The sequence below is a fragment of the Hemitrygon akajei genome, chromosome 7 (assembly GCF_048418815.1).
Source record: "Hemitrygon akajei chromosome 7, sHemAka1.3, whole genome shotgun sequence".
In the NCBI taxonomy this organism is placed as follows: domain Eukaryota; kingdom Metazoa; phylum Chordata; class Chondrichthyes; order Myliobatiformes; family Dasyatidae; genus Hemitrygon; species Hemitrygon akajei.
In genome coordinates, this window is record NC_133130.1 from 112,305,796 (window position 1) to 112,323,481 (window position 17,686).

The following is a 17,686-nucleotide window of genomic DNA, read 5'->3' on the forward strand; positions in this document are numbered from 1 at the left end:
CTGATTGGTCAGGGCATCAAAGGCGAGAAGGCAGTTATATGGGGTTGAGTGGGATCTGGGATCAGCCATGATGGAATGGCGGAGCAGACTTGATGGGCTGAATGGCCTAATTCTGCTTCTGTGTCTTATGATCTTATGACGTACCAGGACTTGTGGCTGGTCCCATGGCTTCACATGATACACCTTGCCCAAGGGTGACCTGAGGACAGTAGAGGAAAAGACAGCCTTACAACTCCTTTGTTAGAAACATATCCCCACCCCACCACCCATGATTGAATAGGGTGCATATAACAAGGATCATACAGTATCCATGGGAGTCTTTAATCTACTTTGGTACTGTAAGAAAATGAGTTCCTGGAACGTCAATAGGATGCATTTCTAGATCAATATGTTGTTGAATTGAGGTGGGCACAGGCTATTTCAGATCGTGCAATGAGAAAGGGCCAGTTAATAATCTTGCTATAAAGCTACCCCAAGGAGAGAGCGATCATAATATTATGGAACTTTACATTAAATTCAGTCTGAATGCAGGGTTTTAAATCTAAACAAAGGAGTCTATAAAGGAAAAAGAGATTAAGGCTGGCTGTGGTCAATTGGGAGAGTGCAGTAAAAGGTGACATTGGACAGACAATGGCTAGCAATTCCAGTAAGTATACTTAAGACACAAAAACATCAGAAGAGTTCCAAGCGTTGATTACAGGAGAAGGTAAGAAAAAGGTTTATCAAAAAGCAATTCAGCAGAAGAGGATGAACAGATTGATAAAGAAAACAGAGTATGCAGATAAACTAGTGAGAAACATAACAGCAGATTATCAGAGCTTCTACAGATTTTAAAAAGGAGAGGACTAGCAGGGACAAAAGTGAGTTATTTACCGTGACTGAAGAACTAGGTTTCCCCCTTCTCACTTGTTGACGATGAGAAAGGTTACAACTTCTGTTTGGTGCAAACCAAGATAAACCCAAATTGAGGAAAGCAGTTTAACATCATAAGCTGATCAGAGTCCTGTTTCTCAGTCAGGGCAATAGGCAAAAAGCTTGAGAGTATGTACCACAAGGTTCAAGGGCAGCTTCTATTTTCCACCGTTATTAAACTCTTTCACGGACCTCTCAAACACACTAAGATAAACTCTTGATCTCTCAATCCACCTTGTTGTGGCACTTGCAATCTATTTGTCTATCTGATCTGCATTTTCTTTGTAACTGTGACACTAAATTCTCTTTTCATTTTCACTACCTCAGTAGTGAAATGTTCCTACATTTGGGATGATCATCCTGGAAGCGTGCAAAGCAAAAGCTTTTCAGTGTATCTCATGAGGCAATAATAGACCAGTGTTAGTGCCATTGTCCCTACTGTCTGGAGATGATGAACTTCACAGTGTAGCCATTGATCAATTCCACATATAAAGTGAAGATGAGCTGAGGGATTCCTCCAGACGGCATCCCAGGGCGAGTACTCAGGATGTGCACAGCACAACTGGCAGGTGTGTTTACAGAGATTTTTAATCTCTCCCTCTCCCAGTGTAGAGTGCCCTCCTGCTTCAAAACATCCACCGTTAACCCTGTACCTAAAAAGGCCAAGGTAACATCTGAATGACCGGCATCCTGTCACGCTCATCTCAATAATAAGCAAATGCTTTGAGAGGCTGGTCAAGGATTACATCTGCAGCTTGCTACCACCCACACTGGACCCCCTACAGTTCACCTACTGACACAACCGATCAACAGACGACACAATACCCACAGCTCTACACACCGTCCTTAAACATCTGGAGAGGAGGGATGCTTATGTGAGAAGGCTGTTCTTGGACTACAGTTCAGCATTCAACACCATAATTCTCTCTAGGCTCGACAAGAAGCTCAAAGACCTCGGCCTTCACCTTGCCTTGTGCAGCTGGATCCTGGACTTCCTGTCAGATCGCCGGCAGGTGGTAAGAGTGGGCTCCCTCACCTCTGCCCCTCTGACTCTCAACACAGCTGCCCCTCAGGGTTGTGTCCTGAGCCCCCTCCTGTATACTCTCTGTATACCCATGATGGTGTCGCCACCCACAGCTCCAATCTGCTAATTAAATTTGCTGCCGACACTACACTGATTGGCCCAATCTCAAATAATAAAGAGGCAGCCTACAGAGAGGAAGTTATCACCCTGACACAGTGATGTCAAGAAACAACCTCTCCCTCAATGTGGACTACAGGAGAAATGGAGACAAATTAACCCCTATAAACATCAATGGATCTGGGGTCGAGAGTGTGAACAGCTCTAAGTTTCTCGGCATAAACATCACCGAGGATCTCTCGTGGTCTGTACATACCGGCTGTGTGGTGAAAAAGGCACAACAGCACCTCTTTCACCTCAGACAGTTGAAGAAGTTTGGTATGGCTCCCCAAATTAAGAACTTTCATTAGGGGGAAAGTTGAGAGCATCCTGACTGGCTGCACCACTGCCTGGAATGGGAACTGTACCTCCCTCAATCGCAGGACTCTGCAGAGAGTGGTATGGACAGCCCAGCGCATCTGTGGATGTGAACTTCCCTCTATTCAGGACATTTACAAAGGTGTGTAAAAAGGGCTCGAAGGATCATTGGTGACCCAAGTCACCCCAACCACAAACTGTTCCAGCTGCTACCATCTGGGAAATGGTACTGCAGCATAAAAGCCAGGACCAACAGGCTCCAGGACAACTTCTTCCACCAGGCCATCAGACTGATTAATTCATGCTGACACAACTGTATTTCTATGTTATATTGACTATCCTGTTGTACATTTATTATAAATTACTATAATTGCACATTGTACATTTGAACGGAGACATAACATAAAGATTTTTACTCCTCATGTATATGGAGGATGTAAGTAATAAAGTCAATTCAATTCTATTCATTTCATTGGCATAAGCATACATTTCTTTGCTGTTCTTCCACTGAGGAAGTTCTGTAATGGCGGAGATGTCATTCTGTGGATGAGGCATTATATCTCAGTCTGACAGCTCTTTCAGATGTCTGTGGGATCAATGGCCCTTCCCACCTGTAAGCACAGGAAGTGAGTGACAATGATTTATTTGACTGTGGAGCACATTGCAACTGGGACACATTGTTGTGAGTTGTCATAGAATCAAAAAGTCATAGAGTTCTATTGCATGAAGACAGACTATCCATTCCAATGCTCATGCTAATCAGTGTCTGAGCTATTCCATTTGATTGTGCTTGGCCCATATCCCCATATCCCTCTGGACCTTTTCTATCCTTGTACCTGCCCAAATGTCTTTTAAACAGTGTAAATGTACCCACCTCTCCGGCTTTTTCCTGCAGATTGTTCCATATGCACGCTACTTCTGTGTGGAAGAAGTTGTCCCTCAAGCCACTGGGTCACTAAACTGGATGACACTAAACTGAGTGGAAAGGCAAATTGTACAGAGGATGTGGAGAGTCTGCAGAGGGATGTAGATAGGTTAAGTGAGTGGGCCAAGGTCTGGCAGATGGAATACAACATTGGTAAATGTGAGATCGTCCACTTTGGAAGGAATAATAAAAGAGCAGATTATTATTTAAATGGTGAAAGATTGCAGCATGCTGTTGTGCAGAGGGACTTGGGAGTGCTTGTTCATGAATTGCAATAAGTTGGCTTGCAGGTACAACAGGTTATTAAGAAGACAAACGGAATGTTGGCCTTCATTGCTAGAGGGATTGAATTCAAGAGCAGGGAGGTCATGCTGCAACTATACAGGGTACTGGTGAGGCTGCACCTGGAGTACTGTGTGCAGTTCTGGTCTCCATACTTGAGGAAGGATATACTGGCTTTGGAGGCAGTGCAGAGGAGGTTCACCATGTTGATTCCAGGGATGAAGGAGTTAACCCATGAGGAGAGATTGAGTCACCTGGAACTATACTCTCTGGAATTCAGAAGACTGAGAGGGATTTTATAGAAACATACAAAATTTTGAAAGGGATAGATAAGATAGAAGTAGGAAAGTTGTTTCCATTGGTAGGTGAGACTAGAACTAGGGGATATTGCCTCAAGATTCAGGGCAGAAGATTTGGGACAGAGATGAGGGGAAACTGTTTTCTCTGCCCAGGGAAGCAGTTGAGGCTTCTTCACTAAATATATTTAAGATACAGTTAGATAGGTTTTTACATAGTAGGGGAATTAAGGGTTATGAGGAAAAGGCAGGTAGATGGAGCTGAGTTTATGGACAGATCAGCCATAATCTTATTGAATGGTGGGGCAGGCTCAATGGGCCGGATGGCCTACTCCTGCTCCTATTCCTTATGTTCTTATGTTATGTTTAATGGTTGCCCCATATCTGAGCAATCCTAATGTGCATTTAATTTCCATGTATTCAGTCTCCAAGATCTTCCTTCCATTCTGCCGGTCAAGAATTGCCAACTAGTAAGGCTCTACCAAATTGGCCCATTCCCATTCTGATATGTCTGTCCATGGCATCCTCTACTGTCAAGATGAAGCCACACTCAGGTTGGAGGAACAGCACCTTATATACCGGCTGGGTAGCCTCCAACCTGATGGCATGAACATTGACTTCTCTAACTTCCGTTAATGCCCCTCCTCCCCTTCTTACCCCATCCCTGATACGTTTAGTTTTTTCCCTCTCTTTTTGCCCATCACTCTGCCTGTTCTCCATCTCCCTCTGGTGCTCCCCTCCCCACTTCTTTCTCCCTAGTAGGCCTCCTGTCCCATGATCCTTTCCCTTCTCCAGTTCTGTATCCCTTTTGCCAATCACCTTTCTGGCTCTTCGCTTCACCCCACCCCCTCAGGTCTTCTCCTATCATTTCGCATTTTTCCCTCCCCCTCCTACTTTCAAATCTCTTGCTATCTTTCCTTTCAGTTAGTCCTGACGAAGGGTCTCGGCCCGAAACGTCGACAGTGCTTCTCCCTATGGATGCTGCCTGGCCTGCTCTGTTCCTCCAGCATTTTGTGTGTGTTGCTTGAAATTCCCTAGTGTCAGCTTCTGTGACAACAGTTTGGCCCAGAAAACTGTCTGCTGGAGGAAATCTGAGCAACATCTGTGGCCCAGGTAGGAAATTATGAAGGCTCCAGCTAAAACTATACACTCTTCCCTTGCTACAGCAGTGGTGCCAGAGAAATGGCGAGATGTGAATGAACCATTGTTTGAAAAGGGAGAAAGGGATAAATAGAGTAATTAAAGGACAGTTCCTTTTACTTCAATTTGAACAAATTATTCAAATCCATTTCTGAGGCACAGACTAAACCTTAATTTAGAATGCACATCTTAATCAGGGCAATCAGAATGGTTTTGTTCATGGAAGATGATGTCTAATTTGGCTGTGTTCTCTGAGGAGGCAACAAAGAAGGTTGATACAAAGAGTCTAGATGAAGTGATCAAATAACAAGTTTAGCCAAATTAAAGTAAGGCACTTCCATTTATAGCCAAAAAATGAGCATAGAGGACTTCAAAATTAAGGTTTCAGCCCTGCCACTGCATTCCCACTGGAATCTTCCTGGAAACAATTTAAGATTGCTCCCTATAATCAAGTGACTCAGGGATTTGCTGAACGTAGGCAAGGGCCTTGCGCAGTTATATAACTTGGTGTTCAATTAAGTTAATCAAATTTTTTTAATGTGAGCCTGAGTGGAGACTTATGTTTTTCAAAGCCAGGCAAAGTTAGCCCTTCTTATGCTGGTAGATAATGTTCATCTGGCTCCTGGACAGGCTTCACTCATCTCAGTGTGGAACGGGCTCTGCAGCCATGGACTCGCTTTTGGGGCAGTTCATATTCCATGTGTTTTTGTTCAATTCTTTTCACTATTTGTGCGATTTGATTAAGGCATTTAAGGCTCTGCACGTGTGGCTTCCAGCCATTGGCACTCACCTGAACACTGCACTGACTCCATGACTACGGCCTGTAGCCACTGGGACCCGGGGCAGCTTCACTTGCCTCACTGCTGAACTGGCTCTGTGGCTGTGAACTCACCGCTGGGGACTCTGCGGTTAATGTTCCGTGTGTTTACTCTGTTATTGTTTGCATGTCTGGTAGTGTGGGTATTTTTAATGGGGGCTATTCTGTTTCTTTGTTTTTTGGCTGCCTGCAAAATCTCAAGCTTGTATACAGTATACATACTTTGATAATAAATGTACTTTGAACTTTGATATGTGACAAGTACCCCAAAAATTATTCTTTGATAATGGACTCTAACGTCTTACCAACCACTGAAGTCAGGCTAACTGACCAATAATTTCCTGTCCTTTGCCTCCCTCCTTTTTAAAGAATGGTGTGTCGTTTGTGATTTTCTAGTCCTCCAGAATCATTACAGAATCGAGTGATTCTTGGAAGATCACTACTAATGACTCTACAATTCTCTTCAGTTACTTCTTTCAGAACCCCGGTGTGCAGTTTCTGACCTTTCAGATTCCTAAGCACCTTCTTGTTAAGGTGGTGGGAAGGTGGGGTGAGGGCAGACCTCTAGATCTCTAATAACATCTTTTATAAACCTACTGACTCTCATGGCTATCTTGAATATACCTCTTCCCACCCTGTCACCTGTAAAAATGGCATTACATTTTCTCAGTTCCTTTGCCTCCACTGCATCCGTTCCTGATGTGAGGCTTTCCTTTCCAGAACATCAGAAATGTCCTCCTTCTTCAATGGTTTCACCTTCCTCCACCAATGAGGCTGCCCTCGCCTGCATCTCCTCCATTTCCCAGACATCCACCCTCACCCTATCTTCCAACCACCTTCGAGTTCCTCTTGTCCTTATCTACTAGCCCATGAGCCTCCACATTCAGCACATCATTCTCTGCAACTTCCACCATCTTCAATAGGATCCTCGCTGTCCACTACACCCCCGACTTTGGTGTCATCCACAAATTTGCTGATTGAGCTTACCACCATATCATCCAGATCGTTGATGTCGATAACCCAGCACTGAACCCTGCAGCACAGCGTTAATCACGGGCCTCCAGTCAGAGAGGCAAGCATCAACCACCACTCTCTGGCTTCTCTCGCGAAGCCAATGTCTCATCCGATTTACTACCTCACCTTGAATTCCAAGTGACTGAACCTTCGTGACCAACCTCCTGCGTGGGACCCTGTCAATGGCCTTGCTAAAGCCCATGTAGATATCATCCACTGCCTTGCCTTTATCAACTTTCATGGCAACTTTCTCAAAAAAACTCTTATCAGATTGGTTAGACTTACCAAGCACAAAGATGTACAAGGCAAGATCTTTACAGAGAGTGGAAGGTATCTGGAAAGGGCTGCAGGGGGTTTTGGTGGAAGTCAATACAATTGTTAAGAGGTTTTGAGATGGATATATGGAAGTGTAGGGAGGTGTTGGATGATGTGCAAGCAAGGAGAGATTTGCTTTAACTTGGGATTCTGTTCAGCACAGACACTGTGGGCCAAAGGGCCTGCTCCTCTGCTTTGGTGTTTGATGTTCTATGTCAAGCTCAAAGCTGTCCACAATCAGGTTCAAATTCAAGTTTATTGTCACCTGTCTGTACATGTATACAATCAAACAAAACCATGTTTCTCCGGACCAAGGTGCACTCACAAAACACGGCTCATAAAACAAAATATTACCACAAATGTTCTTAAAACGTAATTCAAATTGCATTTGTGCACAGCGCAGATAAATAGTAAACAGTACCGTAGACAGTAAACTGCTCGCTGTCTTAGTTATGAGACCCCGGTGGTGACAGGGCATTCATTAGACTCACAGCCTGAGGGAAGAGGCTGTTACCCAGTCTGGCAGTCCTAGTCCTGACTCTCCTGTACCTCTTTCCTGACGGTAGTGGGTCAAAGAGGTTGTGGGATGGGTGGTAGAGATCCTCAACAGTGCTTCAGGCCCTTCATCTACAACACTTCTGGAAAATGTCAGAAATAGAGGGGAGGGAGACCTCTCGGCAGTTTTTGTAGGGTCTTGCAGCTTCCGTACCGCAGAGAGATGCAGACAGACAGGACACTCTGGATGGTGCTCCTGCAGAAAGTTGTTAGAATGGGGGCAGGGAGCCTTGCACTTTCCTCAGAAAGTATAGGCACTGCTATGCCTTCTTGACAAATGAGGAGGTGTTATGGTCCAGGTTAGACTGTCCGTTAAGTGCACACCAAGGAATTCTGTGTTTTCCACTTTCTCCAAGTCAGAGCCATTGATTTGCAATGGAGTGTGGCTGACCTATGCCTTCCTAAAGTCCACACTCATGGGAAATGCGTGTTTAATAAAGGTTCGTACAATGTCCAGATTTCTTTCAGCACGAGAGTGATTTTACTTTAACTGCTTAATTGTTCAACTTTGTGCTAGATTTTCTAAACTTTAGAGTTTCCATTTGTGTTTAAGAGCTATACACAAATAGCCCGGCCTGCCACACACCTGCTTGATTGGATAACTAGCAAACAGATTACGTAAGTGGAGACCATACATAGATGAGTGAGATACTGGGGGATCCAGGAGTTGTGCCACAAATCACAACAAGTTAGCAGAGATGCAGCAACTTGGCTGTTCCTGCAAGAAGGTTGGAGCTTAGAAATGGGGAAATATTGTTAAAATTGTACAAGGTGCCGGTGAGGCCACAGCTGGAGTACTTTGGTAGCATGACTGGACAGATGTTGAGATGTTTCTTCTTGTGGGAGAATCTTGGAGAAAGCACAGTTTCAAGATTAGGGGACCGACGTAGTTAAGAATTCCATTTTGCAGAGGGCAATGGATCTCTGGGATTCTCTACCCCTGAGGGTTGTGGAGTCGGGATCACTGGGGCCCACGACGTTGTACACCCTATCAAGTCACCTCCCATCCTCCTGTGCTCTACAGAGCAAAGCCCGAGCTTGCTCAGCCTTTTTTCATAAGGCATGCCCTCTAGTTCAGCAACATCCTGGTAAATCTCTTCCGCACTGAAATCCTTGTATTTTTTTTCAATACATCTGTGCATCCTGCTAATGTGCATTGCCCACCGAGCGCAATCTGTGTGTTAGACAAAAGCAGGTGCTGCAACTGTTACACGTAGGGGTACAGCAACTGTTACACGTAGGGGTGCAGCAACTGTTACACGTAGGGGTGCAGCAACTGTTACACGTAGGGGTACAGCAACTGTTACACGTAGGGTTGCTGCAACTCCGTGTTCTGGGTCCTGAGCAGCAGTTACTGTCCCTGTGGCCCCTCCATAAGGTTCAGTATTTCACGGATAGTGTGTTTCAGGATGTGCTCATTCCCTCATCTCAAATGAATTCAGTCAGTGAGAGAATGGATGAGTACCAGGTGGGGAAGAAAGAGTAACACACACGAAATGCTGGAGGAACACAGCGGGCCAGGCAGCATGCACGGAGACTCAAAATATCAGCTGTTTATTCCTCTCCATAGATGCTGCCTACCCTGAATTTTGTGTACGCTGCTCTGGATTTCCAACACCTGCAGAAACTCGTGTGTTTAGACACATAATAGTTCTCCTTGGAGAGTGCAGCCAGGGCCAAGAGAAAGGAGAAAGGCTGAAAGTGTGATTGTTGGGTGTGTTTAAGGTAAGTGAGAGGACAGGGGTTTCATAGTCCTATGATGGCAAAAGAAATACAGGAATGCTAGAAACGTGTCAAGAAAAGGAGCACTTTAGGTAAAAGAGCAAAAAACGAGCTCCAGAACGAACAGCGGGAGGGGAAAGAACGTGTCCTGAACTCTTCAGACCAGTGCAGGGCGCCAGAGAGCGTCAGACATCGCTGATTTGTTTTAACCTGAACTTGTCAAGTCACTGAAATAGACGGTGGCAGGTGATAGGTGAAACCGGGCAGGTGGAGGGGTGGGGAGGGGATGAGGTAAAGAGCTGGGGAGTTGATTGGTGAAAAAGATAAAGGGCTGGATCGGGGGAATCTGGTAGGAGAGGGTAGAAGACTATGGAACAAAGGGGAGGGGAAGGAGTACCAGACGGAGGGGCTGGGCAGGTAAGGAGATAACGCGCGAGAGATAAACACGGGAATGGTGGTGGTGCGGGGGCGGGGGGGGGGCAATTACCGGATGTTCGAAAAATTGATGTTCATGCCATCGGGTTGGAGGCTCTCTCGTTTGTGCTTGGATTTCCAGCATCGGCAGTTTGTGATCAGAACGTAAGGTGTCACTCCTCCAGCCTGAGTGTGGCCTCTTCGCGGCGGCAGAGGAGGCCCACCGACTGGCGTCGGAATGCGAGGATTGTTCTGGCCGGAGTGCTAATAGGGACAAGCTCCCATCGCCTATCCAGTGCTCCCGGTGGCATACGCCTCCAGCTCCCATCGCCTGTCCAATGCTCCCGGTGGCGTGCGCCTCAAACTCCCATCGCCTGTCCAATGTTCCCGGTGGCGTGCGCCTCAAACTCCCATCGCCTATCCAATGCTCCCGGTGGCGTGCGCCTCAAACTCCCATCGCCTATCCAATGCTCCCGGTGGCGTGCCCCTCATGCTCCCATCGCCTGTCCAATGTTCCCGGTGGCGTGCGCCTCCAGCTCCCATCGCCTATCCAATGCTCCCGGTGGCGTGCGCCTCAAACTCCCATCGCCTATCCAATGCTCCCGGTGGCATGCGCCTCAAACTCCCATCGCCTGTCCAATGTTCCCGGTGGCGTGCGCCTCCAGCTCCCATCGCCTATCCAATGCTCCCGGTGGCGTGCGCTTCAAACTCCCATCGCCTATCCAATGCTCCCGGTGGCGTGCCCCTCATGCTCCCATCGCCTGTCCAATGTTCCCGGTGGCGTGCGCCTCCAGCTCCCATCGCCTATCCAATGCTCCCGGTGGCGTGCGCCTCCAGCTCCCATCGCCTGTCCAATGCTCCCGGTGGCATACGCCTCCAGCTCCCATCGCCTATCCAATGCTCCCGGTGGCGTGCGCCTCCAGCTCCCATCGCCTATCCAATGCTCCCGGTGGCGTGCGCCTCAAACTCCCATCGCCTATCCAATGCTCCCGGTGGCGTGCCCCTCATGCTCCCATCGCCTGTCCAATGTTCCCGGTGGCGTGCGCCTCCAGCTCCCATCGCCTATCCAATGCTCCCGGTGGCGTGCGCCTCCAGCTCCCATCGCCTGTCCAATGCTCCCGGTGGCGTGCGCCTCCAGCTCCCATCGCCTATCCAATGCTCCCGGTGGCGTGCGCCTCCAGCTCCCATCGCCTATCCAATGCTCCCGGTGGCGTGCCCCTCAAACTCCCATCGCCTATCCAATGCTCCCGGTGGCGTGCCCCTCATGCTCCCATCGCCTGTCCAATGTTCCCGGTGGCGTGCGCCTCCAGCTCCCATCGCCTATCCAATGCTCCCGGTGGCATGCGCCTCCAGCTCCCATCGCCTGTCCAATGCTCCCGGTGGCGTGCGCCTCAAGTCCAGCTCCTGGTCTTCACATATGGCTCAGCTACCAAGCCCGGTCGACCCGTTTCTACTGACAGGAGAAGAGGCAAAGGCGGTTTACTGGCGCCTTAAAACCAGTCGCTTCGGGCAGATGGGGCTCCGGAGTAAAATCCGGAGCTGGAGTCCCTACATTGAGTGCAATGCCGACTGGCAACTCCTGCGGTCTCTGCCGTTCCTTCGGGGTCATCAGACGCCTGGAGACGGAGCTTGAAAGCTGCAGATTTTCTCTTAATTGCTCTCCATATTGGACTTCCCAGGCTTTGCGTATCTAGACAGTTAGGACGCAATATCCACGGTCAATTCTGACCTCGCCTATCGTTCAATACTATGAGGCGTTGTATTCCTTCACCCTGCTGGGAGAACAGAGACAGCCAGCAGACTCCTCCATCTGCGCCAGGGGGCTGGATACATTGCCGACTGTTCCAGTGAGTTCCAGCAGAGCGTGGGTAGAACGGGGAGGCTTTGGTGGCCCTGGGGGAGTAAATGGCCCTCTCAAGGATGTTCTTGCGATCAGGGACCCGAACGAGGATTTGGCGGACCTTATGGATATGCGTATTAGAATTGACAATGGCAGGTCCGAAGGGAGGAAGATGCGTGGCGAGTTCGCCCAGAGAGCCAGCTCTCAAAATCGCCCAATGCCTCCTCCAGTTCCACAATCCGAGACTCAACCCCGATCTTCGCAGTCTTCTTCGGGGAAGTCCATGTAACTGGGAAGATCCCGGCTCTTCCCGAGCAGAGCGGGAGAGATGTGCGAAATAAAGGAACTGCTTATACTGGGTAAGCCTGGCCACTTTCAGACTTCCAGGACACTCCAGTGAGGGGAGAACTGTGACTGTCTCCGGTCTCTCTCCCGGTTCGACCAATTCCGGAATGGTGTTGGTCTCACTATTGTCGTAGGGCGAACATAAACATTCCCCCGTCTTGGGTCATTGGCGGTTAAACGGGGAATTATTTCAGAAGTCCCGCTCCACGCAGCTGATGAATCCAAAAGAGCTTGGAATGGCCGAGAGGACCCAAGTTCCGTAGTTACGGCTCGAGCGGCCACTCGGTTCTACGGCCCTGGACGGGAGACCGCTGGGGCCTGGAGAAATCCCTTAACTTTCATAAGTGAACAAGCTGTACGCACAAGGACGCAATTCGGTTTCACTTCATTCACTCTTCAGATACTCCCATAACCCTTGCTTACGTGTAATTTAGAATTTAATTTTTAATTTAGAAGATTGAGGGAGGATCTTATTGAAATGTATAAAATTCTAAAGGGATTGGACAGGCTAGATGCAGGAAGATTGTTTCCGATGTTGGGGAAGTCCAGAACGAGGGGTCACAGTTTAAGGATAAAGGGGAAGTCTTTTAGGACCGAGATGAGGAAAAACTTCTTCACACAGAGAGTGGTGAATCTATGGAATTCTCTGCCACAGGAAACAGTTGAGGCCGGTTCATTGGCTATATTTAAGAGGAAGTTAGATATGGCCCTTGTGGCTAAAGGGATCAGGGGGTATGGAGAGAAAGCAGGTACAGGGTTCTGAGTTGGATGATCAGCCATGATCATACTGAATGGCAGAGCAGGCTCGAAGGGCCGAAGGGCCTACTCCTGCACCTATTTTCTATGTTTCCATGATCTGGGCATTAATTCGTATTGACGCCATTCTGGGTTGGTCACCCCATGCCAGAATAGTTGAAGTTTCCGAGGCGCCAGCCGGATTTTCCGAGATACGGCCGACGGACGACTCAGCGAGTCACAACGAGTAAGTCCCAAGTCACCTTCTGACTCCTCCGAACTGGACCCTAGTCGACCGGATTCTCCAGAGTGCCTCAAGACTATCCGGACTTGCTGGAGGGATTTCGCAAGACGGAGCCACATGGACACAATGACTGCGCTTTCGACTTTTCACCGGCACCAGGGACGGTGCTCCCGAGAGGCAAGCTTTGCAAGAGCATATTTGGGAGACTTTTTGGCATCTGGATGTGTTCGAGCGTCCACTTCCCCTGCTGACGTGGGATTCTTCTTTGTATCCAAGAAGGACGGCAGATGTAGTATTGACTACAGGGGTTTGGAAATTTAATTATTAAGAACCAAGTTAACTATTATCCACTTCCTCTTATGAATACGGCATTTGGACTGTTACAGGGAGCGATGGTCTTCATGAATCCTGACTTCCGGGATGCCTACACCCGGATTCGAGAGGGAGATGAATGGAAGACGCTTTCAACACTCCCGAAGGACATCGGCTGAACGCTCCATCGGTCTTTCGTATTTTTATCAACGGTGTACTCCCAGAAATACTCAACAGCTTTGTGTTTGTCTCGGAGGATATTCTCCCCCCCCCCCCCCCACCCCATCGCTTCAGGAGCAGATCTAACATGAGCGGAGTGTTCTTCTTCATCTATTGGATAAACAACTTTTTGTAAAACTTGAAGAGCGAGTTCCACGCCGCGGAAGTTTCTTTCCTTGGATTTGTCACTTCCATCGAGAAACTAGGGCCGGACCCAGAGAAGACCCAAGCGGTACGGAATCGTCCACAGCCTACGTTAATTAAAAAGCCCCAGCCTCTACACTCCTCCAATGGGATGCCATTTTGGTTATAGTCTTCCCCTACACGCGGAGTAAGTCTGTGAGATGGGTGCCCCTACGGCCATTGAGTTAAGAGGTGTGGGCATACATGGTCAAAAGCAAGATCAGTATTAACGGCCAACTCTCAACACCAGGCTAATCGAAGGCAACGAGCGGGTTTGGCTTTCCACTTGAGGTCTTCCTCTGCGGGTGGAATCTCGGGATTTGGCTCCTAATGTACTGATCTAATTGTAAAGTTCCAGGAGGAATCAATCCGATGTCATACTGCCTACAATTACCACGGCATCTGAATTCTGCGTATTCACCTTGCCTCTAATGCTTCCCGCCTCAAGCCCGTACCTTCCTAGTCCCTCGGCTCCTGTTTCCAAGCCTCCTCCACAACCTCATTTTGATGACAGTCAACAAGTATGCATGGTTTAGCGATTGTTTTTCATGGTACATTAATGGCCTTTTGGACTTGGAGGGTTATGACCCGGGGGAGAATTGCTTCCCATAACATGTTGGACCCTCAGTTCATTTCAGACTACGTAGCAGATATCCAGACCCCTCCCTAGGCCGTCAGGTGCCGGTCATTGTCGTGGGGGGGTGGGGGGGTTTGCGGGCTCTTGTCATGAACTCTTCCGACCAGTGTGAGGCGCCAGAGAGCGGAAGGTCTCTGTACTCCGACGCATCAAGAACATTCCACCTTGTTTTTAGCTAGAACTTGTCAAATGACAGGTTTAGTTGTTAAGCTCGTGTTTTCATGATGCTGGTTTTGAATGCGGGTTCTTTGTGCATCCTGTTTTGTTTTAGTTTATTGATCTTGATATGGATGGGGTTCCTGTGCTATATGCACTATTTAATTTCGTCTCAACTAGTATTCACCGGATTCCGAACGAACTAACGTTTTGTGTGTACTCTAGCCCTCTCGAGCAAGTACAACAAGTCATCTGTTATTCCTGTTATGTTCTTCAAATAAATCATCGTCGTTACTTTTTCACCTTTTGAGTCTTGAGTTTTCTCTGCGGGCCGGGTGTGTTTGTCTGAAGATTTCGTTACAGACAAGGGGGAGAGTGGACTTTCGCTGGTAAATGGTGCTGCGGAGGTGTTAACAGGGAATAAAGAAATGGTGTGCGAACTCTTAAGTATTTTGCGCCACTCTTCACTGTGGAAGACATTAGCAGTATGTCAGAAGTTCGAATGCAGGGTGGGGGGCAGAAGTGAGTGTAATTGCTATTACTAAGGTGAGGTGTTTGGGAAGCTGAAAGGCCTGAAGGTAGATAAATCACGTGGACCAGGTGGACTACACACTAGGGTTCTGAAAGAGGTATCTGAAGAGATTGCAGAGGCATTAATAGTGATCTTTCAATAATCACTAGATGCTGGAATAGTTTTGGAGGACTGGAAAATTGCAAATGTCACTACACTCTTTAAGAAGGGAGGGAGGCAAAAGCCAGTTAGCATGATTTCGGTGGCTGGGAAGATGTCGGAGTCCATTAAGGATGAGGTTTTGGGTGACTTGGAGCACGATAAAAATAGTCCAAAGTCAGCATGGCTTCCTTGGAAAATCTTGCCTGACAGATAGATTGGATTTCAAGGAAATAACAGAGGATAGACAAAGGAGAGTCTGTGGATGTTGTTTGTGTGGACTTTGAGAAGGCTTGTGACAAGGTGGTGCACAGTTAGCACCTTAAGATAAGGTAATACAAGAAAGACACCAGCATGGGTAGAAGAAGCTGGGCTGAAGGGCTTGTTTTCATCCTGGATTCAAGACCATTTATTGCCACTCTTCAGTACACGAGTGTACAGGAGAACAAAATGATTGTTACCCCCCGACGTGATGCAGCATAAAAAACACAACAAGCATTAAAAAACCAATTAAGACTTGGACAAGTCCAAAACATATGGATTAGTGAAGCTTCTCCATTATTACATCTATCACAATAGGGAGATATATCCGCATAAAAACGAGACAGTTTATCTTTAGACATATGGGCTCTATGAACCACTTCAAATTGTAGAAGGGAATGATGGGCACATAACGATGAGGTATTAACCAGCTTAAAAATTTCATTCCAAGTGTCCTCAGAAATTGAAATCTGTGAATCTTGTTCCCAAAGATTTTTAATTTTATCTAAAGGAATATTTCTCATTCCTAACAACGTACCATAAATATTAGATATAGATGCATTATAAAAGGGTTTCAAATTAAATTTTTTATCATATAACCATATAATAATTACAGCACAGAAACAGGCCCTTCTAGTCCATGCCGAACGCTTACTCTCACCTAGTCCCACTGACCTGCACTCAGCCCATAACCCTCCATTCCTTTCCTGTCCATATACCTATCCAATTTTTTTAAAATGACAATACCGAACCTGCCTCTACCACTTCTACTGGAAGCTCATTCCACACAGCTACCACTCCCTGAGTAAAGAAGTTCCCCCTCGTGTTACCCCTAAACTTTTGCCCCTTAACTCTCAACTCATGTCCTCTTGTTTGAATCTCTCCTACTCTCAATGGAAAAAGCCTATCCACATTAACTCTATCTATTCCCCTCATAATTTTAAATACCTCTATCAAGTCCCCCCTCAACCTTCTACGCTCCAAAGAATAAAGACCTAACTTGTTCAAGTAATTTTTTATCTGGACTTTTAAGAAATGTATGTACTTGAGAATGCAAGAAGTCTCTAATTTATAAATATCGAAAAAATTGAGTTCTATACTTAACTGACAGTTGTTCAAATGAAGAGAGACTATCTCCAACAAACAAATCATGAAAACGCTTAATACCCAATGTATTCCACTCTTAAAAACTACATCAGACAAAGAAGGTTCAAAAATAGTTAGAAAAAATGGTTAAAAAAAGTCTTGAAAAGTATTGGAAGGAAGTATTTCAAACTTTTTCGGTGCTTTTTAAAGTAAATTTTAAACCTAATCCTTTGACTGCCTTATTTGGTATTGCTGGAGGAAATGTTATTATTTTGGAGAAACACGATTTGCATATTTTGGCCTTTATTTCTCTGACAGCCAGGAGGGCATTGTTGCTCAAGTGTTCTGTCTTGCTTAAATTTAGAGAAGATTCGCTGTTCAATTTCTGAACCTAGACAAGAATTTTTAACATTGTGGGGACCTTTTCTGAATTACTTGCAAAATCTTTGATTTGCTATTAAGCACAGATGTTGGCTAATAATATGTTTTACTGTATATTAAGGATTGTTTCCTTTTCTTTTTTTTAACCAAACAGCTGTTTTTTTCTGGTAGTGGGTTTAAATTTTTTTGTATAATAAAGTTATTTCTTTTCAATTTTATGTTTAAATTTAATCTATATGGAAATGGGGTAATTACACTTCATCTGTGATTTCAATATATTGTAATCGATATATATTATATATCTTACCGTACCCTGAATTCTTTTATGTAAGAAATTAATAAAAAATATTGAAAAAGAAAGAAAAAAACAATTAAATATAAACAATCCCATCAAACATTGTACAAGTAACTGTTTGAGTGTGGCTATACATACATAGGATTAGCTCATACTCACAGAATGGTTGTATCTACATAATGTATTTTCTTTTGAGAAACTAACAGGGAGGATAGACAAAGGATATTGTTTGCTTGGATTTTCAGAGGGCCTTTGGCAGAGTAATGCACAGGGGAAGCCCCTCTGGTTGGGGTCAATCATGGATGTTGCATTCCGTCTGTCTGCGATATGCAAGCCTGGGCAGTAGAATGTGGAGAGCAAGCTGTTGCCCATGTAGCAGACTTTCCCTTCTCCACACAACTGTTGAATCCAAGGGAATGGTAGGGACTGCTA